The sequence below is a fragment of the Melitaea cinxia genome, chromosome 26 (assembly GCF_905220565.1).
Source record: "Melitaea cinxia chromosome 26, ilMelCinx1.1, whole genome shotgun sequence".
Taxonomy (NCBI): domain Eukaryota; kingdom Metazoa; phylum Arthropoda; class Insecta; order Lepidoptera; family Nymphalidae; genus Melitaea; species Melitaea cinxia.
The window spans coordinates 2574611-2599478 of NC_059419.1; the positions used below are offsets into that span (position 1 = coordinate 2574611).

Here is a 24868-nt window from a genome sequence, read left to right on the forward strand (position 1 = left end):
ATGTTACACTTTATGTTGGTTCTGGCATTTACGTTCTTATAATCTAGAAGAAGCTCAGTGGAGGAATTCTAGAAAGTTCTAGAATTAGTGCATAGATGAGCCGACTGAAGTTACGTACGCGTAGATTGCTTGTTATACGAGTATAGAGTTCACATGAAGTACCTCGCGATGGCTTAAGCTTGGTACGCACGATATACACCTGTGTCTTAGTACGGACGCTAATGTCTTGGTTAGACTCACGTATTGCGAGACTATGTACCGGTAAAGTAATTATTTTTATGGGTCGACACATTTCAGTGACTACAATGGTATTGTCTTAAGACATAAGTGTCGCAATAAGTGTATACCAGACGTTAGGGAAAACATGTGCCTAACTTTAAACGCTATAGTGTTACAAATAGTCGAATATCAAAACACTTCAGTTAGCTTGTATGTCATGAAATCATCAAGTGCCAGATGATACAATAATTAATATTTACAATAAAATAAAATAAAAAATGTTTACTGTTCCCTTGATGTTTTATTACTAGCTCCTTTTTTTACTTGATTGATTCAGTCTGTAACATCCCACGGCTGGACATAGGATTCTTTCTCTCAGAGCCGAATTCACAATGGCGACGCTGCGACGACTGCGGGTGTGCGAATTGAACTATTTTATCTCCATATTTAAATTAATTAATACTTGCTTCACCGAAGTTTCACTACCATAACTTCTAAATATTGATATTGGAAAGGTAAAGTCAAAGGTAGCTTATGTTTTATTTAGGTTTTTCCCCTAATAAACGTGTCAAGTTTCATCGCAAATGATTTCAAGTTAAAAAGTAACAAAAATCCATTTACAATTTTGTATTTATAGTACCTATTAATAGAATGTAGAAAAAAGGATTTTCTATAAATAAATGTAAAAACTTCGATAAAACATCAACTGATCGTGTAGTGTTGATCACTGCATATAAATTAATTATATGCTAATATCGAAGATAACCGTCTATTCTACTAAAAAAATGAAAGGCAAAAAGGTATCGCTTCAGCCTGTAATATACCACTACTGGGTATAGGCCTCATTCCCCATGTAGAATTATCAGAGCTTAATCCCCCACGCTGCTCCAATGCGGGTTGGCGGATATATTCCCAACTACGAGTAACGATCGCTATCAGGTGTACATGATAACAACCGGGACCGACGACTTAAGGTGCTCTCCGAGGCACGGTGGGAAGACCCATAAGGACTGCACAAACACCCAGACCATTGCAAACACCTGTATGGCCAATACAAATGTTTGTCATTTGCGGGGATCAAACCCGCAACCGCCGACGCAACAGGTACAATCCATGGCTGTCATATGGCTGTAACCGTTGCGTCAACGCTGCGTCAAAAAAAGTATCAATATAATAATATACTAAGAAGCCATCCATTAATTACGTGAGCTCAGAATGGGAGGGAGAGGTCCAATGAAATTTCACCAAATCTCATTTAAACCGAGTGGGGGGAGGGGGGATAAACGAAAATCTCACATCAACTTCAAAAAATTTAAAATTTACAGATATTTAAAAAATATTTTGAGTGTTCATTTAGCCCGCTAAAATAAATACCATAGCTAATAAAATCATATAGTTTTTACTTTGAATTTTATTTAACTTAAATAAATTAACTATAGTATACTGGAACAGTTTATTATTTCTCGTCAATCTCTATTATATTCATCGTCAATCTCTCATAAGGGGAGGGAGGTCCAGGCCAATCTCACTAAATCTCACCAAAAGGGGGAGGGGTCTAAACTGATCGAAAAATAGCTTACGCAATTAATGGATCTCCCCTTACACGTCATAAAAAGGCTGTAAGCAAACTTTGTCCTTTATGACGTAAATCATCAGTCAATAATATTTAGCAAAATAGAAAACTAACAAAACTCAAAGTAAGTTAAATCAGTAGGTTTTCTAGTCTCGTCAGTAATATTAAAAACCTACTAGCTAAATTAGATATGTACCATTAATACTTTACATATATTTTTAGACATTGCATTTTAATACCATAAGGTTCATAAACATATAACACAAAAACTTTGAGTTTATATAATTAATACTATATTATAATTAATACTATGTACATTAAAAAAATATCGCAACATTATATGTACGTATACATTAAATAAGTGAAACAATTAATTTTTTAGTCAATTACGTTAATATGTGTAATGAAACCTCTTATTTGTTTACTCTATGGTCAGTTAAAAATTCGGGACATTCCCCCTTTTTAAATAACTTAAAGAATTTAAAGTTAATGGCTTTCACTAGTGGTGCTGAATAGCACAGATGATTTCGCCAATGTCACGTAAGATGGAGAAGACACGACGGAGATTGGTCGGTGAATTAGAGGTAACAAGAATCACACGAAGAACCTCAGTAGAATTTTGAAGACTGCCAAAATAGTAGGTAGTATAGATCAAACTATGAACCTAAAACAACACAAGCACTAAATATACTATATACATAAACAAGAATATTGTTAATAATTTATTTACAACTACACTATGCTAGAACAATCGCCTAATTTATGCCTATATACAAGAACTAGCTGTGCCCGCGGCTTCGTCCGCGTAGAAATCAGTGTGTCACAAAGTTTTTCCGGCAAACTTCCAGTGAAACTAACATAAAAATCGGCTAAGCCGTTACGTAAACCTTCCTCTTGAAGCCCTCTCTCCATTAGTGAAACCGCATGAAAATCCGTTTAGTAGATTTTGAGGGAATCGATCACATACACTTTTGGGGACTTTGTTTTATAGTACACTAACTATTGTCCGCGACTACATGCGCGTGGCTAAGAAGATATGCATTACTATTAAGATGTTTAACGCAAATTATTTTTTTATTTCAGTCACTTGAAATGCTTATCAGACTGAGTAACTTTTTAAAAGGCACAATTTAGTATAATTTAATAGTTGTTTTTATAAAACCTCTCTATACACCACATTCTTAGCTTTATTTTCAGGCTGCAGTATAAATAACCTATCAGGCGAACTTATAGCTGCTGTATATGTTTCATAGAAATATGTTAACCCCAATTAAACCCCCCTTAGCAGTGGAATATCGCAAAATCCGTTCTTAGCGGACGTCTACTAACTATAATCTACCTCCCTGCCAAATTTCATCTTTGTCCATCCTGGATGGATGGACGATCCAGCGGTTATTGAGTTCTCGTGACCTTTCTCTTTTATATATATAGATTAAGATGCATTATTTGGACACCTCCTCACCATCTATAGAGCATACATTTTAAATTTCAAGTCTCTTACTTCAAAAACATAGGACTTTCATACAAACTTCCAACCCCCGTTTTATCACCTTAGGAGTCGAATTTCGTAAAATCCGTTCTTAGCGGATGTCTACGACTTATAAGGAGCCTATCTGCCAAATTTCAAGTTTTAATTGTTATGTTTTCGGAGATTTCGTGATGAGTGACTCAACCTACCATCCCCTGATTTAACCCCAAAAGGGAGTTGATTTCTAAAGATACATTATTTGGACACCTTTTCATCATCTATAGAGCATACATTTTAAATTTCAAGTCTCTTACTTCTAAAACATAGGACTTTCATACAAACTTCCAACCCCCGTTTTACCCCCTTAGGGGTCGAGTTTCATCAAATACATTTTTAGCAGTAGTTTACGCCCTATAAGGAGCCTACCTGCTAAATTTCAAGTTTGTAGGTGTTATAGTTTCGGAGATTTCGTGATGAGTGAGTGACCTTTCGCTTTTATATATATTATAGATTATAGAAGAAGAAGACTATAGATTTATAATCTGAATCTCAGAAACGGCTCTAACGATTTTCATAAAATTTAGTACCGCTGGATGCGCATCCAGCGTTTTTGAGTTCTCGTGATGGTGACCTTTCTCTTTTATATATATAGATTACGATGCATTATTTGGACATCTCCTCACCATCTATAGAGCATACATTTTAAATTTCAAGTCTCTTACTTCAAAAACATAGGACTTTCATACAAACTTTCAACCCCGTTTTACCCTCTTAGGGATTGAGTTTCGTAAAATTAGTTCTTAACGGATGTCTACACCCTATAAGGAACCAACCTGCAAAATTTCAAGTTTGTAGCTGTTATAGTTTCGGAGATTTCGTGATGAGTGAGTCATCCTAACATCCCCCGTTTTAACTCCAAAAGGGAGTTGATTTCTAAAGATACCTTATTTAGACACCTTTTCACCATCTATAGAGCTTACGTTTCAAATTTCAAGTCTCTTACTTCAAAAACATAGGACTTTCATACAAACTTCCAACCCCCGTTTTACCCCCTTAGGGGTCGAGTTTCATCAAATACATTTTTAGCAGTAGTTTACGCCCTATAAGGAGCCTACCTGCTAAATTTCAAGTTTGTAGGTGTTATAGTTTCGGAGATTTCGTGATGATTAATAAGCAAACAATATTTACAGGGCGGGGATTTCAGGGGGAAGGACATCATAGATTGGGTTGAGTTTGGGACAGTTGAACAGGATATGAGATGCTGAACCATCGTCGAGGCCACATTCGCACAGTGAGTGATCACGCACCCTAATTTTTGCTAAATGCACTGTAGTACATGAGTGGCGTGACCAAGGCGCAACGACAAATTGTTGATGTTACCCAGCGGTCGGCATGTCTATGAAGAAAAAACGAAGGGCATCTTGGAATATTAGGCAAATAACAGATAATAATAGTGACTCTGGCAAGTGACAAGTCAGCAAGTGGTAACGCTGTAAAGTTTTCAAAATAGTGTTTCGTAATTTTTTTTTCTTTACACATAGGTGTTTCAATATATTTTGCATTGTTAAAATATAACTATAAACATCTCAGTAGTCTTTATTTATATTTTAATATTAAAGTGTATCTAAAATATTCCTAATTTGATAAATTAGTTCATATTTATACGCAAGTGACGCAGCGGACAAAGCACGTAAGTCAATAAATCATCTTTACTTTTTATTTAATGTTTTGTGCTGTACCAACTACTAATCACACCCAAAGGCAAATGACCTTATATTTATCTTCCTTTGTAATACAACACAGTTTATTAGGCTTATAGTTAAGAGAATTACCTCACTTCAAACTTTAAAAGTACGTAACATATTATATTAATATTTAAGAAAACATACATTTTAATTTAGGTATAACTTTTTAAATGTCTATTACAAGAAGAAAGATAGTAAGCATTTTTTAATCATGCCTTATTTTTTTAACGCTAATATAACAAAAAAAAAGTACAAATAGGTTCTATATATCACACTCAACTCTCCTGCGAATTCGATTACAAATGCTCAGGACCGCAAAACGTGCCAACGGGCATTTTTAAATGTTTGACCTATTTTTAGTCGACACTAATAATAATAAAAGGTAGGTAATGTGAACCTCTCAGCTGGCAAAGAATTTAAACGCTAGCTGTGGGAGATTATAATTATCACAATGGCAATATTGAATACATCGCTTCAATAAAGACACTTCTTTACTAAAAAATAAGAAGTTATCGTTAAATCTTACGTTTTAAAATGTGTCTAAGTCATTACTTATATATATTTTATAAAATATCTAATTTTGTCGCTAATAAAGATGTGCAGTAAAAGGATTTGTGGGAAACCGATGCACTAAAGTTACAGCTAGCAACACCAGTTTCTAAAGTTTGACAGATTGCTGTGCAATAGTGTACATAGTGAACGTGTGTGTTGTTGTACTGAATATTTTTTTTATGTTGTGATCAAGAAAAAAATGTAAGTTTTGAATTAAACATTTTTTTTCTAACCAAATTGAAAAAAATATCGATTCGAGTGTATTAAAATAACAGTATATTAGTCAAAAAACTGACCGTCTTTCCGGAAACGCTTATAGTGGGACTTAAAAAAATAAAAAAAAGCTTAGTGCGGTATCATCTGTTGCATTGCTTGCATTCCTTAGGCATTACGTCGTCACGTCTTTGCAGTAAGTAGGTCCTTTATTATCGTCTTTTTGGCGCGAACGTAATTTAAATTTCGAACGAAGTTTTCTGGCGAGCATTTCTTAAAATAGCGAAGTGGATAACGTAATGACTGAATAGATTTGTGTCAGTGGGTGAGGGTTATTACCTGAAATAAGCATTTACCTTAGCCTAAATAGTCACGAACTTCAAAAACAATTGTATTACATAAAATGTTCTAAATTTGAAAAAGAAAATTGTTTTTTTTTTTTTTGCTACGTATTTTCTTTATTTAAGCCTATTTCAAGAAACATTAACAAACTGACTATAGTTTATTTATCAATACTATTATGATATAGCTGAAATGTTTGTTTACTTGTACACACTAATCTCTGGAATTCAAAAATTCTTTTTGTATTGGATAGTCTATTTACTGATGATCTTAAGTACTTAATCTAAAATTTTCTATATAATATTTTAGTAAATTTTTCTTTAAATTAATGCAGGTAAAACCGCAGAGCATAGCTAGTAACTGTAAATTTTAAGTAACTGCTTGATAATGTTTATTTAAAAGGATAATTTGTGTATCAGTAACTCTGTACTAAGTAACAGATAAGTTCTCCATTATCATGGTTAATGCATTCTCTGGATAGCTGTGGACTAAAGATAACAGTGTCCTTAAGTATTTTGATGAAATAAAGTTATCTAATTGATTGAGTATAGAATAGTATTGGAAATGATAAACTATTTTTTTATGTAAATTTAAAAATAAACTTCATTCTTTTTAAATTATTTTCTGAACATTCTAAGAATCTGTGGTCTGTTTTTTTTTTGTAAACAATAAATTTTTAATGATGTATTTAATAAGACTTAAAAAATGAAGTATAGACAATGACTATGACTGTTCTGTAAAGGTTATTGTATTTTATAAGTAAATGAACTTTAATAATATGTTTTCCTCTATCCTTATAGGTTTTGTTATTCTGTATAATTTTTTTTTACGTTAATTTAATTTATGTTAATACTGAAGTAATTTGAAGAAAATGACACATGTTGTATCCATGTAAAATATTAGCGTCTTCATAAATAAATAATGTGCTGTGTGGTTACGGCATCAAATAATATAGCCACCCTCTCTCTTCCCGTTGGTGTTGTAAGAGGCGACTAAGAGAAAACACAGTTCCCCTAGCACTTTGGAACTTAAAAAGCCTACCAATGGTGGGATAACCATCCAACTGCTGGCTTTGAAATACACAGGCCGAAGATGAGCAGCACGTTCGTGGTGACTATGGGCAAAACACACGAGTTCACACCATTTTTGCCTCGAACTTGAGGCCTATGTCCAGCTCTGGACTGCGATAGGCTGAAGTGATGATATCTATGTACTATGACTACTACAAAATATGAAAACATGTACATTTATTGAATTATTTGTATTTTTATTAATTTAGGCTGTGTAGATATAATTCACCAATAAACTAGGTATATAAAATTTACCCAAAAAAGTCGCGTATGATGAAAATAAAAGAAAATAAAGCTGTAAGAAAAAAAAAACAGTTTATTATCATATATATATTTTTTGTTACGTGGGATTCCTAGTTTTATTTGTAACCTAAACTCGAAAACAGGTGGACGTATTCTACTATTTTTGAACTTTCAACTTTGTAGAAGGTTTTTACGGAATTAAAAATTACGGAAATTCGCGGAAAGTTGGAACATTTCAGAAAACAAAAATTTCACGTTTGACAGTTCGCAAGACAATACATCGTCTATTATATTGAATTAGCTAGTAAATAAATAATTAACAAAATTCATATTTCTCTAGAGTTATCCTTATAAAGACTAAATTATTTGTCGTAAAGACGTACATAAGACAATTGGCTTGATTGGTCACTGCAATTCAATTAGATTGACAAACATTTTATAATCAATGTTTATGTATATCACGTAAATAGTTATAGTGTTATGTATTAAACGGACTTTAGTGTTTACATTAGGAGAATATCTTTTATTTTTAGATTGAAATATAATAATGCTTAGAACATAGTCAACATATGCGGTAGGTAGGATGAAGTTTCGACCTCGTAAGACAAATTCGCGTAAGACACGAGACGTACACTGTACCTATATCTATTAAAGTTTGCATACAATGCAGATTCAAACTCAAGGAAATTTTTTAATTATTGTATACTTTTGAATAACTATCTTTACAAATATAATAAACCTGAAGAGTTTTTTTGGTTGATCTAGCTAATTTTAGGAACTATTATTTCGTGTACGTAATAGTACGTACTATTACGTCGTGTTCGTTTCGTGTACGTTATATAAAATAAAAAAAAAACTAGCTGACCCGGCAAACGTTGTCTTGCCGCTTACCGCTATTAAAAAATAGGGGTTGGTGGTAGAAAGCTGAAAATTTAGGGTTTTATGTAATTTCAATCCCAAATTATAATAAAATAAAAACAGTGTTGTCGAAAAAAATAGCAGTGGACTACCCTTAATATTTAGGGGGATGAAAAATAGATGTTCGATTCTCAGACCTACCCAATATGCACACAAAATTTCATGAGAATCGGCTCATCGGAATCCAGCTGTTTTGGAGGAGTTTAACTACAAACACCGCGACACGAGAATTTTATATAGGTATTAGATAATACAAAAAATTGTCTGTTCTGGTTAGCCTGTTAATCGAGGATAGGCTAAATAAGAGAGCTAATAGAGATTAATGGGCTATAAGGGCGCATAGGCTATGAGAGATTAATGGGCTACAAGGGTGCCTAGACTATGCGTCCCCGTGTCGTAGTCTATTATATAGCAGAACGTGCCAGGAAAGGCTTACCACAATACCTAAGTAGAAAAAATGTGTCTATAATAAAAATAAAATATTCCTATGCATATATGCATGCGCAAAATTTTATTACAATGAAAAACTGAATCTTGATATAAGACAAAAATGGATTTACTCTCTTTGTTACTTTGTTAGTTGTTACTTATTTAATATTTTTATTTTAACATGGTTGAAAATAATTTTTTTTAAAAAAGTAACAACTTTTTTTGTATATTATAATGTAAATTACTCAAGGAAATATCGACTAACTTTCACTCCTGTGTCTACACGGTATCACGGAACCGTCACCGTCGTCGACATGTGCATTGCTAATTATTTCTTGTTTCTAAAACGGTAACATGTTTTCTTTGCTTATTTTCCTGTTTGCATGTTATTTTATTAATTTGTGACAATAGGTTGGTTTGTCCCGAGAATTATTTATATAATTTTAGTACTGCGTATTATTGGTTGGATTATATAAGTATAGTTGTGCCTTTTCCCGTCTTTGACAAGAATCGTGTCGAATTTAGGAATAAAAAGTGTCTCGTGTTCTAACTGAAAGAAATAATTCAAATCCTAGCAAATGATCTGATAAGTTTCGGTGTAATGCGCAACTGTGCGGACGAAATAAAATTAAAAAAGTACAGTTCTGGCTTTAATATAATGTAGTGTTAAAAAAATCAAAAAATATGAAGACGTGCACAGAATAGGGTCCTGATCCCGTTTCTAAATATTTTATTCTGTTTTAATTGTAATACTATTATAGATTTACTAGTATTTAGGTATTGATGAAATTTTTCGCTTTTAATTTCCCATAAATTAAAAAAATAACTAAATCAATCTTAAGCATTATATTAAAATCGCGCCAAAAATCAAGAAAAAGTATTAATATCTTAAAATAATACAGATAAGAAAATTATAAATGGAACGAATCGTTAAACGTCTGTAATTCTATCCGCGACCGTTACTTCTTTTACTTTTACGAACAGTTGACAGTCTTTTAGACATAATCTAGATCACCAAAATGTTTTTTTTATTTTTTATTTAAATAATTCTATTATTAAATAAAAAATATAGTGTGTTGCTAGGCGCCAAAACTAGAGTTTTCTAATTATATGTAGGAGGTTCTTATAGAATGAAAAATTAAAAAACAATTCAAAGAAAATTAAAAAAAAAAAATAGAAAACAACGGCTATTTGAACTTCACGTTTTTGACTTTTCTCAAAACAAATTACCTATCGGGTTAACTATTTTTCTTCAAGTGCTTTTTCCACTAGCTTTTTTACAATGAATTAGTTATAACAAAAATATTACTGTCGGATTTTGTCATCATCATCATCATCATCATCATCATCATCATCATCATCATCATTTCAGCCTATCGCAGTCCACTGCTGGACATAGGTCTCCATAAGTTCGTGCCAAAAATGGCATGAACTCATGTGTTTTGCCCATAGTCACCACGCTGGGCAGGCGGGTTGTTGACCGCAGGGCTGGCTTTGTCGCACCGAAGACGTTGGATAGTGTCAGTGTCGGATGTGTCGTGATTAGTGTCGGATTTTGTAAAGATGAAAAATTTTGTTTCAATTATTAACAAAAAAATTAAAGTAAGAAAATATTTATTACATTATATACATGTCAGTTAATAATTAGATTTTTGAACTTTTTAATTAGTAAGTAGACCTAAGTGTAAGGTACATTACATTCGATTATGGGTGTGTTCTCAGTGACACTGCATGCTGCTTAATACCACTGATAATTGAAAGTTTTTTGCGTGATCATTTAATGAAAACTTTAAACATCTAGGTTTCACAAATAAAATGTATGTGTAACAAAACACTAAACAAATGGTACGTATGTGGTTGTCACATAACAATTTTCAGTATTTAAAATCATACTTTGAAATCTCGTGCTCAAAAAAAATAAAGATATCGTGTTTGTGAACACGTAGGCCATAATTATATTGTAAGTAACTAGTATAGTTATATATAGCTGTTACAAACCATTAAAAATACATTGTACCAAAATCAATTTAAAAAAGGTTTAATATGTTAACCTCTTTGGATTATAATAGAGGTAAATGGCTGAAAACAATATCACTAACTTTTTTTTTTATAAATTCACCGTAATCAGGTGATTCATTCCACCTATCCGCGAGTCCGTGAGTCAAGGGATCTTCGGAACGTGTGCCAAATCAAAACATCTTCGTCACTTTTGAAAGTATCTTTTATTTACAATAATACTGTTATGATTGTTCTGTACATTTTATATTGTGGAATATCGGATCGCTTTGGATATACGATTTTTAACCAGGACAGATAGTTGATTGTGTATGATAGAAAGGGCTACTCTTACGATTTTTGTTGTTTTGTTGTTGTGTTTGAGATGTATTGTTAATAAAACATATTATTATGTATAACGGGTAGAATTTTTATGTCAGAATAGTTATATACGTTTATAAATAATCGCTTAACCCTATCGAAAATCTCCGATATAAAATGTTAAGTTCCATTGGGCATCCTATCTGGATCGAAAAATGCCCAGATAAAAATTGTATTTTAACGTATCAAATTTGAATAAAGTATTTGGAATTCCTGTTTCAAACTCACAATGGTTTACAGTAGCTTCCCATCAATCATCGTTTTTTGTTTGGATCTATCTGGAACTTTCAGCAGGGAATATTCAACTAAATAGAAAAAGAGACCGGTGTCAGGTGTCTGGACTCATTCAACACATATTTCCAAAATGCGCAGCTCGACAAACATCTTATTATACGTACAATTTTGTAATTAGTGGAGATCCAATCAACAAATGTTAGTGCAACAGCTCCATTAAACACACCGCTAACCCGTCCAACAAATGCAGAAAAGATTACTTCAGTTACTATGTTTTGTTACCATTTTTTTTTTTTTTAATTATATATTACTAGGTCGACAAAGAAGCGTACGGCTCACCTGATGGTAAGCGATTACCGTGGCTTATAGACATCTGCAACTCCAGAAGCATCGCAAGCGTATTGCCGACCTTATCCCCAATTCCCCACGAAGCTCTGGTCACCTTACTCACCAACAGGAACACAATGCTTGAAAGCAGTATTATTTAGCTGTGATCTTCTGGGAGATCGAGGTACTACCCTAGTCGGGCTGCTCCATATTTTGAGCAGGAAATTTCCTGCTGCGCCCTACCTTAGTTACCAATAAAGAGTTTGTAAGAAAGATATTATCTATCTATATATTAATGCGTGAAGCTAAAACTTTGTACCCCTTTTTACCAAAATTGCGCGGACGGAGGAGTATAAAATTTCGTACACTTTTGTTTATCAAGAGAAGGAGTGCAGATGCTAATATTTTTTTTAAATAATGCATAAAAATATATTACATCAATTAAAAACATTACACACACTACCATATATTTGACACGCACACACGTATATTATTACGCACTTTTGTTGATTGTCAAAGTTTATAGTCAAGATGAAAAATTTTAAAAATGGTTTTTATTTTCATTATGATTTTGGTTTTTTTAACTTGAATTTTTAATTATGGTCGAACTTAGATTACTAGGCGACCACTAGTATAAATAAAATGCATGTACGCACATAACATCCGATTCCGAACGACTGCACCAAATAATTCTATTTCTTTTTGCGTTCGTTAATTTTTAGGACAGGGTTTGTAATAAATAATTTGTGCTTTAGATCACACGATTGAAGTAAAACTTCTTAGCTCCATCTAACTCATATACCCCCACTCAACTTCAGTTCGCTTCACCCGATCACACTATTCGTAACTTACTCCAGCTTACTCCTCAAGTCAAGTGTGCGTCAGTAAGTTTTACTTCAATAAAGATAGCGACGTATTCGAGAATAAAAATATGGCTGTACAAAGTTCGCGGGGTCAGCTAGTTTGTAATAGTGTTATTGACTGTTAATTGGCTCACAGTTGTGCCAAATATGCGAAAAATATGCCCTACTACTCGACGAGGGGATTACTATGATATAACAATTACACAACATGTTGAGACGCTAAATTTCGTCATTTGTCCATACACCTTAAATGAAATGAAATTATTTAGATTTAGAATTATCGGTCCTGCCAAACACTGAATGATTGCTGATAATGTTTATCTTCTTCATAAGTTACTGTCAGACTTAATCAGCAGGAGGCAAAACATGCACTTAGGATATGTTTCACTCCACTAAAAAACTACAATTTCTAGATAACCAGTTGTGAATAGAAATATCTGACTGATAAGATTGATTGGATAGTAAAAAAAAATGTAAAGCAAGAGGCTTGAGAGCTTATTAGGGCTTTCAAGTGTCAAAATATCGAGAATTTCACACGATCAAAAATGAAATCAAAATCAAAAATTATTACTTTATATATTATTCAAGTAGGCTTTTAAAGCAATTTTGAACTGTCATTTTACAAATTAAAATTATAATAGTTAAAAGTGAAGTTACCACCGATCCGGAATGTAGATTACGTATAGGCACTCAGCTTACTAGCGACCCGCCCCGGCTTCGCACGGGTGCAATGCTGATACTAAATATACTACAGAATGTCTTTATTTGTAGTGTGAAGCTAGCTTATAGCATGGTGATTAACATAATAATAACATTCAAATATGCGTCGTTAGATTACACGTTGTTACAGAATGCGTTGAAGAAATAAAGGTTCACTGCTCGTTCCCCGTAGGTGATAGCGTGATAATTTGTAGCCTACATGTTGACACGACTTCTTAATAATATTCGTGCCAAATTTGAAGTAAATCCATGCAGTACTTTTTGAGTTTATCCCGGACATACATACACAGACAAATAGACATACAGACAAAAATTCTAAAAACTATATTTTTGGCTTCGGTATCGATTGTAGATCACACCCCAAGTATTCTTTTAAAAAAATATTCAATGTACAGTTTTGACTTTCCTACCATTTTATTATATGTATAGATTAGACCCATTCTAACTTCCATGGTAATACAAAAAATTCCACGATGTCATTTGTCTATATTTTAACTATTTTAATGATAACTTAATAAAGAAGTAGTCACGTACATACAATACGGTAATTGGAAAGATTTTAAGGCGGATCTTGTTTTAATCTTTGTTAAATACAGGTGAAGCTGGAGCGGTTAGCTAGTAACCTATAAAGTATTGTAAATGTCGCGTAGTATTTTAATAGAAACAAGGAAATTATATGTAATTTATTTTATATGAATTATTGATATAATATTTTAAACTGATTATCCAATAGAGCGGAACGATTTTCACATTTCCTTCTTGTAATGAATTAGACCTGCGCACTGAAGTCCGAGTTGTTATTACTTCCCCTCTTAATAAATTGTAGTGTGATATATTACAGCCTAACTTTGTTTTTTCTTGAGGCATAGACTTTTTTTTTAAATGTCCATTATTATCAAGAGTGCTATGATATCAAACGCTCTTTTGATTTAAATGAATATTTATTATTAACTAATCTTTTAGTTTTACTCTTTGTGTCAATTAATTTACAAATATTCTTCAGTCAGCTCAGTCTACTGCAGTCCACTGCTGGACATAGGCCTCCCTAAGTTCGCGCCAGACATCCCGGTTTTCCGCAATCCTCATCCAACCTACACCGGCAATCTTACGTAGATCGTCAGTCCAACGGGCCGAGGGACGTCCCACACTGCGTTTGCCAAGACGCGGTCTCCACTCCAGGACCCGTCAACTCCAACAGCCATCGGTCCTGCGACACAGATGGCCAGCATACTGCCCCTTCAACTTGCTAATTCTGTAGGCTATGTCGGTTACTTTCGTTCAAATATTCTTACTGTTAAAATAAAATCAAATCGGAAATTTATGTGAAACTGCAAGCTTTTAAACAATTTCTAAAAGTGTGTTATGCGTTATGTAAATCTACCATCAAACTTGTAACCAATAACCAAGTTAAAATTCAAGTTTCGATTACTTTTTTTTTTGCTTTATGGCCTGTAACTTTTTCCAATATTTGCTGGACACAGAAAATGAACTTTTGTAATTTTTGATACATATTATTTAACTGTCAGGACACTTACACTCGTATCTTTTACAATTAGTTAACAAAATACTGCTGCGTGGCTACGGCACTAAAGAATTTAGCCACCCCCTCTCTTCCCGTGGGTGTCGTAAGAGGCGACTAAGGGATAACAAAGTTCCACAACCACCTTGGAACTTAAGAAGCCGACCGATGGCGGGATAACCATCCAACTGCTGGCTTTGAAATACACAGGCCGAAGACGGGCAGCAGCGTCTTCGGTGTGACAAAGCCAGTACTGCGGTCACCAACGCGCCTGCCCAGCGTGGTGACTATGGGCAAAACACATGAGTTCACGTTATTTTTGGCGTAAACTTGTAGAGGCCTATGTCCAGTAGTGGACTGTTTAGGCTGTAATGATAACAAAATACACTAAAAGCATAATTTTATTTATTGCTAGTCTATAAAATCAAAAGCCAAGCAAAAAGAGCGATGCCTTAATAAAAATAAGAAATGTTACTAAGTCTGAGTATAAACTTGCTTATGATTCAGCGTGCCTTTGTGCCGCCTCAATGTTATGATAACGAAAACCTTTGTGTGGCACAGTTCACAGTAATGCTGTAGTCACATACAAACCACTGTTGAGCGTTAATGATTTAGACAGGCCAATGAATATATCGCTTTTTCTTTAGTACCTTAAAAGATTTTTCTTTATAATTCTTGTAGGTAAATAAAATCGTAAATTTTTTTTTTATACAAAATTTCTAGTATCTAAGATATTCAATAATAAGTAAGCAACTGTATCTATATGTAACTTTAACCTTGAGTACCGATTAAATTTATTTTGTTATTAATTTTATAATACTTTCCAATTTATTTAGAAACCTTAATGTTGGTTAATCTTTAAAAAAAAAAACTAATTTCTATTCTTAAAGAATCATAAATTAAGAAATTTGGGCAGAAAATCGGGCAATATCAGGAAAATTAACGATTAATCAAACTTCACCCATTTGACAAGAGCGGTCGTTTTTTTGGTCAGCTAGTTGTATAAAAGAACATTATAATCAATTAAAATACCTTTTTTTGTAAATATTTATATATTAATAATAATTCATAAAGTCCCCCAAAATAAGTTTTACTCATATCTTCCATGTATCTGCGTATACCCCTTCACAGAACAAACTGTTATAAAAACTCCTTTGCTGTGCAAGCTGTTTTGCTATGGAACGACTTACCCGTGGCCATAAGACGAGCTGAAAGTTTGTTTCTGTTTAAGAAGCATTTGAAAGCATATTACCTCAGTCTATAATTATTTTAAACTCACTACATTCAATTGATAAAAGATCATTAAATTTGCCATGAATCTATATATTATACGATTACTGTATTTATATATTAGTGTGTATGTAAATGTTTTTATTTTTTTTTATTGCGTACGTATGTGTATAAGGTATATGTATATATAATTGTTATATATTCTATTTTTTTTTCTTTTACTTATTTAAATCTGTATACCACCTGCCCATCTGAAAAGCAATATCCCTTTCATTATCAGGTTGTCTGGAAGAGATTGCTTTTTAGCAATAAGATCGCCTGGTTGTACAATTTGTTACTATAATTGCTTCTAATTTTAATTTTGTTCTTTATTTAAATGTGCAATAAAGTATTATTATTATTGTTATTATTATTATCTGCCAATTAAATTTTTATTACATGTATTGGTATACTGTTTGTAAGTTGTTTAATTTTTTAATACACAGAAACAAACTTGGAAACATACACTCATTGCTCGAAGATTAACTTAAGAGACTATAATAAGACATAAAATGAAATAAGATTTCAACAGTTTCATATAAAATATCGATTAATTTTTTAAGGATTAAAAAAATTGATACATTCCTATAGCAATCAACAAAATCTCATGTTGTCATAAACGATAAATTGCACAAAAAACGTTTTCGTGCTGCGACCGTTTAACGACCTCGTTTTTTTTTTTTTTTTTTTTTTTAATAGTAAGAATATGGGCTAACGATTTTATCATACTCCGATTTGAATTGAAATACCTATGCTACATTGTGAAGTTAAAAAAAGTTTTCAAATGTGCTTTTTAGTTATGATGATGGTGAGTTTTAAATTTTTTCGGTTACTATGAACACTTTTGATTCTACGGGACCTACCGCGTATATTATTTTAAAATTCCCGATATTTCAGCGTCATTACAGGCGTCATGGTCGCGGGTGACACAAGTAAATTATGTTTTTTTTAAAGTCAAAATTCTGTGTGGTTACGGCATCAAAAAATATAGCCACCCCCTCTCTTCCCGTGGGTGCCATAAGAGGCGACTAAGGGATAACACAGTTCCTATCACCTTGGAACTTAAAGAAGCCGACCGATGGCGGGATAACCATCCAACTGCTGGCTTTGAAATACACAGGCCGAAGACGGGCAGCAGCGTCTTCGGTGCGACAAAGCCAGCCCTGCGGTCACCAACCCGCCTGCCCAGATGGTGACTATGGGCAAAACACATGAGTTCACGCCATTTTTGGCTCGAACTTGTGGAGGCCTAAGGACTGCGATAGGCTATGTGATGATGATGTGATGAAAGTCAAAATGAACATCCACAGACTCTACATTGCCCACTTATTTATACTTACTCATATATATTATTACTTACTTTTGTTAAACATCATTAATTACTCTTATCCAACATGTGATTTATTATTTAAGACTGCAGATCGACAGTCCTGTGACTGCCTAGTTAAAGCTAGGAAGTGGTCTGACGCTGATGACATTTCTCTATTACAATATCAAAAAAAAAGAAGAAAAGAAAATAGTTTGCTTGTGTTTTTAGCCAGTTTTCGAAGAGTAATAACGAAACAGGATAACTAGAAACTACGCCAATTGACTAGTCTTAGGATATTTTAAATTGTTCTTTGGTCACAAAAACGCAGATGAAAAATATAGTCCAGCAATATGATTTACAATATTGTAACTGTACATTGTATACGAAATGCGAAAAATACATTTTATGGATGTTTAAATATTTTAAAAGGTATCGTAAAAAATTTACACGTTTCACATCCGTATTTTACACCCTTTTGTTGTAAAATTAACACTTAACCTAAAAAAATATGAGTATACTGGTTTTTATTTTATTTTTATTTTATTTTCACATATACATAAGAATTTACATAACATTTGTTTACAAAAAGCACATAGCTTTGTAATCTATATTTTATACTAACCGACCTGCCGAACTTCGTAGCACCTTATTTTTTTCTTGAATATAATAATTATATATATCGAAATAATTGTGTTTGCTCGCAAACGAAAAAAAAACCGACTTCAATTACATAGACAAGTAATACAGCGTAGATCGACGAAAAACTAGTCAAGTAACTACGCGTTATCAAAGATTACTCAAAAAGTAGTTATCAGATCTCGATAAAATTTATATGTGACCACATGATAAACATCAACTTTCGATTAAATTAAAAATTATCAAAATCGGTACACCCAGTAAAAAGTCATTGCGGATTTTCGAGAGTTTCCCTGATTTCTCTGGGATCCCATCATCAGATCCTGGTTTCCTTATCATGGTACCAAACTAGGGATATCCCCTTTCCAACAAAAAAAGAATTATCAAAATCGGTACATCCAGTAGAAAGTTATGCGGTATAATACAACGTGGGTCGACGAAAAAAGCGTCAAGTAAAAACGCATTAGATATAACTCGAAAAGTAGTTGTTAGATCTCAAATAAATTTAAATGGGACCAATTGGCACACACCACCTTTCGATTAAAACAAAATTTGTCGAAATCGGTCTACCCGGTCAAAAGTTCTGATGTAACATACATAATAAAAAAAAAAAAAAAAATACAGTCGAATTGAGAACCTCCTCCTTTTTTGGAAGTCGGTTAATAAAATATAGCCTATCTTTCAAGTTGGATCAAACTGCACACGGTTTGCAAATTTGATTAAAATCGGTTAAGTAGTTGAGGACTCCATCGAGGATAAAAAACGTGCCGCGTAATTTATATAAAATTAAGATACATATAAATATGTCTGGTGTCACGATATTTGCCCGAGCTAATCTCCTAAACTATCATACTAAACTTAATTGAATTTAACATGGATATATGTTACTCTGTGCAACATAAATAAAGGCAGTATTTTATTCTGATATTTAAAAAAAACAATGCGATACGAAGTTCGTCAGGTCAGCTAATATATATATTATCTACTAAATTTTGTACATATTTTTGTAGAATACTTAGACTAAAAAATTTTTTTTTTTTTATGTCACTAGGTCGGCAAACAAGCGTAAGGCTCACCTGATGGTAAGCGATTACCGTAGCTTATAGACACCTGCAACACCAGAAGCATCGCAAGCGCGTTGCCGACCCAATCCCCAATCCCCCCAGGAGCTCTGGTCACCTTACTCACCAACAGGAACACAATACTGCTTGAAAACAGTATTATTTTGCTGTGATCTTCTGTAAGGTCGAGGCACTACCCCAGTCGGGCTGCTCCAAATTTTGAGCAGGAAATTCCTGCTGTGCCCTACCTCAGTTAAAGTTAATATGTTAATATGTTTCAATTTGCCTTCTATATAAATAAAAAATAAATCGCTAAATTTCTTACTAAGCGCAAAGTCTTAGAACGGCTCAATCAATTCGGCTATTTTTAAATATTCAAATAATTTGTTCAAGAAAAAAAAATTAAGAAAATGGCGCTCGCAATTTAACCTTAACGCGTTAAATTTCGCTATAACCCATAACCAAACCAGGAACACATACGATGCATTGTCATGACATAACATCGTCTAAAATTAACCGACCCGCAGCGCCGGCATATCGCAGGTGCGCTGGTGTTGCCATTCGCGGACACACCCCAGTTTTAGGGTGTTGAACTCGTTATCAAAGTTGGAATTTACTTTACTTATGTAGATTGTGAAAACTTTTTTTAATAATAGCCAAAAAGGTTCTGTATCTGTGTTACCTCAATGTCAAATTATGTCATTTTATTTTTGTTTCTTAAGTAAGTAATCTTTCTTGAAATCTATAAATATCATTTTTTTTTAAAGTAACAAGGCGCGCAAACAACCGTACGGCTCACCTGATAGTAAGCGATTACCCAAGCTTATAGATGTTTGCAACACCGGAAGCATCGCAAACGGGTTGCCGAGCCTATCCCCAATTCCCCCCAGGAGCTCTGTGGTTACTATTTCAAATCAATTAAATATATTACAAAACTACTTAAAAAATCTTATAACTAGCTGTTGCTCTGCGATTTCTTTCGTACGAAATTGAGCTCACTCATTAGACATTATTTTGTAACAAACATCCATCCAAACTTTCGTATTTATAATATTTGCCGAAATATATGTACGCGTATAACTTCCTAACGACTGCACCATATAGGATAATTCTTTTTTTTTATTCGTTGTTGTCAGGAAAAAGTTTGTATGAAAGAAAATAAAAATAAAATAGATTTATGCACAAAAAAAAAAAATATTTGGCGGTACGAAGTTCATCGTGTCAGTTAGATGCATATAAAATAGATAGATATCTAAAATAAGATATCTTTTGCGCTTGCGCACCGCAAGTGCGTCATCTTTGCACGCGAATGCACCCAAATTTTAGGGTTTTAGGTGTAGTTATATTAATATGCGAAATTGCGCAGTTTCTTCGTAATGATAGAAGTATCAACATTGCATACAAATTAAAGTGTAATAATAATGGGTATATAATAATGAAACTCAAAAACTAGAAATAGAATAAAATTTCCAAAAGTTTAAACATAACAAATTTTTTAAATAAAATTAAATTATATTTTAAAAAAAATAGCGACCCGCCCTTCGCATGATTGCAAAAACTATCAGTGTTCCTCTGCTATATATTATGCATATATTATATACACAATCCTTCCTGTTAAATCACTACATTTACTAAAGAAAAATGCATCAAAATTCGTTGCGTAGTTTTAAAAATCTAAGCATATAGACAGCGGGAAGCGATTTTGTTTTATACTATGTAATCATCATCATCATTATCATCATCATCATCATCATCATCATCATCATCATCATCATCATCATTTCAGCCTATTGCAGTCCATTGCTGGACATAGGCCTCCACAAGTTCTCGCTAAAAAGGGCGTGAACTCATGTGTGTTGTCCATAGTCACCACGCTGGGCAGGCGGGTTGGTGACCGTGGGGCTGGCTTCGTCGCACAGAAGACGCTGCTGCCCGTCTTCGGGCTGTGTATTTCAAAGCCAGCAGTTGGATGGTTATCTCGCCATCGGTCGGCTTTTTAAGTTCCAAGATGGTAGTGGAACTGTGTTATCCCTTAGTCGCCTCTTACGACACCCACGGGAAGAGAGGGGTGGCTATATTCTTTAATGCTGTAGCCAAACAGCTAACAGCTACTATGTAATGATAGGTAATAATTAGAAATATATAATGTCAAAAATATGTTCTCCTTATTTTTTTGTAAGCTACTTTTTAATCTACAGTAAAAAGATCAAATCGATAAACAAAATGCCTAAAAACAGTTTTAGGTAGACTTAGATGTGGGTGTGAAAAAGAATAAAGTTTGAACAAAAAAAAAAAAAACCAATGAATATCGTACCAGCTGTCTAGTACAACACATTAAACATTAACTGCTTTATTATGTCCATTAAATTTCTATTTTAAATTATTACGCTTTTATCTTCATCTATAATATTATACGGAGAAAAGATTTTAATTTTTGTTTGTAATTTATAAACACACAACTACCCATTTTTTAAATTCTTTTACCAATATGCTATGTTCTCTCTGAGTGCCCGACTGGGGATGTACCTCAACCTTATAGAAGGTGATAGCTAAATGATACTGCTCTCAAAGAGTGTTGTGTTCATGTGTTAGTAAGGTAGGGTGAGGGGTAGGGTCAGCAAGGCGCTTGTGATGCTTCTGGTGTTGCAGGCCTTTATAGGTTACGGTAACCGCTTACCATGATGGGCCGTAGACTTGTTTGCTTATCTAGTCTTATAAAAAAAAAACTTGTCCACGTTTGCCAAACCACGGGCGGAATGCTAGTATTGAATTTCCGGTGTGTATTTGTTTTCAATGGTTGAATGAACTCATATATTTTTTTTAACTAGTGCTCTACTCTAGCTTAAGATCTTAATCAATTCTGGTTACAAGATATGTACCTATATATTTTTTTTAATCTTTGTGATTAATTGACATACAATGATATTATATATTCGTATTATACAGACAATTATTTTATTAACATAACTGTACGAAAATTATTTTATTTTAAAATTAATGACACCGTTTAAATTAATGAAACAAAAAATAAAATACCAACTTCTTTAGTTGTCACAGATTAAAAATATTATTTATTTTTAAAAAATATACTCATTAAGCTAAAAGGTTGTATAGAAAACGAAATAGGTTGTATTTGCCCTTTGCCCTTCTAACTAGGTGGTTAAAATTACACCGGCGAGTTGCCAAGTGGTCAGGTGAAAATACCAATCTGACTGACTTAATTTAGATTACCTACGCTTTGAACTAGTTATAACTGGCGAGAGGGAAACTCGATGAATTTATTAGTGAAATTATGATATCTTGTGCGTTTATTTTTGATAAGAGAATTAGGTATTTAGCTAAAGTCATAGGATACTTCTATTTCCGAGTTCTTAGCATGGTAACATCCCATTACTGGATATTCATATAATTATTCCTTATTGAAAATCATTAAAAGAAAAAATATCATAACGGTGAATATTCTTCTTAAAACAATTACATACTAAGATTATTTTACAATCTAAAGGAGATCGATATTAAATAACGGCATCGTCTTGTCACGGTTAGACCGTCTTCACCATGCAATTAATTGACACGATTAATTTAATTTGCACGAAAGCGTGCAAGTACGCAATTTTGCATTCCAATTTTTTTTGCTTGATCTATTACCGGGTTTCATAGCTGGTAATGTGATCGATATACATATCTTATATATAAAATTCTCGTGTCACAATGCTAGTTAACATACTCCTTCGAAACGGCTGGACCGATTTTTATGAAATTTTGTGTACATATCGGGTAGGTCTGCGAATCGGCCAACATCTATTTTTCATACCCCTAAGTTATAAGGGTGGGAGGAATTAAGGAGGTTAATAATATTTATGGCAAAACAACGTTTGCGGGGTCAGCTAGTAACTAGCTATAATCTGCAATTTTGTTTGAAAAACTATTAAATGATAGACGTAGATTACAGATATAGGTATAATTGTATTTTGTAATCAACCAGAAAAAACCGATATCAATTTACATCGCTAATAAAAATGTCAAAATTATCGACGTAGTCGAAGTCAAATATTATATATATATATATATATATATATATATATATATATATATATATATATATAAATATATATATATATATATATATATATATATTATAAATCAGACCTTGCTCAAATTTAAATAGGATTATATGACAAGCACGAGTTTTCAAATGTAGAGAGAATCATCAAAATCGTTCAGCGCTTACTCCTGTTATTGCTACAACTTAGGTTTGTACAGGAAGAACGACTCACGTGGCACGTGGTTCTGGTGCATTCTGTACTTCACTCACACACACACCCACACACCCACACACACACACACACACACACACACACACACACACACACACACACACACGCGCACACACACGCACTCAAACGCACGCACGCGCACACACACACACACACACAGAATGACAGTGCATCATAAGATCACAACTAGTAATTATATCTATAGTATCGAAGTAAATATTTTTTCATTTTTCTTCCAAAAAAGGAGGATGTTCTCAATTCGATTACCTATATGTTTTATATTTATGTTACCTCAGAACTTTTGACTGGTTGGACCGATTTTTATTTTAACAAGTACTTTTTGAGTTATATTTAATAATGCATATTTGCTTGACTATTTGTATATACTTACGTGCTAGCTCCTCGGACAGACTTCTTTCTGTAAAAAGTTAATAGGAAAAACATTTTTTATTTTTATTTTTTTAGTATTAAAACCATTGGTATTCAGTTATATATATATATATATATATATATATATATATATATATATATATATATATTTCAGTCAGAACTGTTAACCAGTCTGCAGCGAAATTAGTCAAAAGTACTTTTGACTGGACAAGTTGGTCAAAAGTGGTTTTGACTGAAAATTATTGGTTATTAGTACTTTTGACTGCAAATTCGCGGTTAAAAATACTTTTGACTGACGCTCTCCGTCAAAAGTAGATATAACTGCAAAAAAGCGTCAGTCAAAAGCACTATTAACTCGTTAGATGTGAATAAATTTAGTCAAATGATCCTGATAAACCATAATAAATTTATGCCCGCGATCTTCTTGCGACTGCATGTCAATCAGATCAACTTGGCAGCGGCTGTTCATTTCAGTGTGCAGGATCGGTTTCTTAACCTGTCCTATCCTTTTCTTGCTTTTCTTCCTTTGGCATACTTCGCACATTGATAAATATATATTAATCATTTATTTTGTAACATTAGCGTACTTTTTTGCCGTTTCATTCTTAAGTCTATCGCGACCACCATGCCCTATAGAAACATGAGCAGCATCAATAATGTCGTAGATTTCCTCAGCCGGCAAAAATATTTGACAGGTTCTGTGTTTGTAACTAATTTTTTTATACCACAAACTTCAATGTGTTAAAGCGTTGTAGCCTACTGTACTGTAATGGTGTTTCCTTTTCATTAAATTTCGCGTCTTCCACATCCATTGCAAACTTTTCAAATTTTTCTTTTGTCATCACATTGAAATGACTATCTTTCATATCTTCCATTGCTAAAATTCTTTGGAAAAAGCCTTCTTTCTTTTCGTAGTCACTCATTTTTGCTCTAATATCAGCACGTTCTCCACTAATAATGAGTAATATAAAAGTTTATATGTGCGTTTGTCGTTATTTTTATCGACCACCTTAACTTTTAAAGAGTTTTGACTGATACAACCAGTCAAAACCACTTTTAACGGAATCATTTAGTCAAAAGTACTTTTAACCAGCTCCATTGAGCAAAAGTACTTT

At 33.2% G+C, this 24868-nt stretch overlaps 1 protein-coding gene across 1 annotated transcript in view; it reads left to right on the top strand.

The window, feature by feature from the left end:
• Positions 1–5664: 5664 nt before the first annotated feature.
• The window catches only part of LOC123666370 (LIM and SH3 domain protein Lasp), a 54371-nt gene continuing 35167 nt past the window's right edge, over positions 5665–24868 (top strand). Inside the window, exon 1 of the mRNA XM_045600464.1 lies at positions 5665–5758. The gene's annotated coding sequence lies outside the window, so the exon portion shown is untranslated. The remainder of the gene's footprint in view (positions 5759–24868) is intronic.